The following is a 1,449-nucleotide window of genomic DNA, read 5'->3' as shown; positions in this document are numbered from 1 at the left end:
AAGTAATGTAGTGATAGTTGCTAATCAACTCAGTGATGCTTACAGTAATGTAGTAACAGTTGCTTCGATCCTCAAAGTAATGCGACAGTGATGTCAAAAGAATTGTTAATGATCTCAAACTGATGCGACATCTGATGTAGTAAGAATTGCGAATGAACTCGAAATGATGCTAACAGTAATGGAGTGAAAGTTTAGAATAACCTCAAAGTGATGCTGACAGTCATGTAGTAAGAGTAGCTACTAACCTCAATTTAATGCTACAGTGATGTCTATGAATTGCTAATAAACTCAAAATGACGCTAACAGTAATGTAGTGATAGTTGCTAATACACTCAAAATGATGCTAAAAGTAATGTAGTGATAGTTGCTAATCAACTCAGTGATGCTTACAGCAATGTAGTAAGTGTTTCGAACAACCTCAAAGTGATGTTGACAGTCATGTAGTAAGAGTTGCTTCGAACCTCAAAATAATGTGAAAGTGATGTCAGAAGAATTGCAAATGATCTCAAAATGATGCGACAGTGATTGAGTAAGAATTGCTAATGAACTCAAAATGATGCTCACAGTAATGGAGTGAAAGTATCGAATAACCTCAAAGTGATGCTGACAGTCATGTAGTAAGAGTTGCTACAAACCTCAAAATAATGTGACAGTAATGTAGTAAAAGTTGCTACGAACCTCAAAATATTGCGACAGTGATGTCGGAAGAATTGCTAATGAACTCAAAATGATGCTAACAGTAATGTAGTGATACTTGCTAATCAACTCAGTGATGCTTACAGTAATGTAGCAAGTGTTTCGAACAACCTCAAAGTGATGCTGATAGTCATATAGTAAGAGTTGCTACGAACCTCAAAATAATGCGACAGTGATGTCAGTAGAATTGCTAAAGATCTCAAAAAGATGCGACAGTGATTTCGTAAGAATTGCTAATGAACTAAAAATGATGCTAACATTAATGGAGTGAAAGTTGCTAATAAACTCAAAGTGATGCTGACAGTAATGTAGTAAGAGTTTAGAAAACCTCAAAGTGATGCTGACAGTAATGTAGTAAGAGTTGCTACGAACGTCAAAAAAATGCGACAGTGATGTCAGAAGAATTGCTTATGATCTCAAATTGATGCTACAGTGATTTCGTAAGAATTGCTAATGAACTCAAAATGATGCTAACATTAATGGAGTGAAAGTTTTGAATAACCTCAAAGTGATGCTGACAGTCATGTGGTAAGAGTTGCTACGAACCTTTAAATAATGCAACAGTCATGTAGTAAGAGTTTCTACGAACCTCAAAATAATGCGACAGTGATGTCGGAAGAATTGCTAATGATCTCAAAATGATGCGACAGTGATGTAGTAAAAATTGCTAATGAACTCAAAATGATGCTAACAGTAATGGAGTGAAAGTTTCGAATAACCTCAAAGTGATGCTGACAGTCATGTGGTTTTAGT

Source organism: Aulostomus chinensis, chromosome 1, assembly GCF_037954235.1.
Source record: "Aulostomus chinensis isolate RoL2024-O1b breed Wild chromosome 1, RoL_Achi_v1.0, whole genome shotgun sequence".
In the NCBI taxonomy this organism is placed as follows: domain Eukaryota; kingdom Metazoa; phylum Chordata; class Actinopteri; order Syngnathiformes; family Aulostomidae; genus Aulostomus; species Aulostomus chinensis.
The sequence above is the reverse complement of the archived record's forward strand: the minus strand, read 5'-3'. Positions refer to the sequence as shown.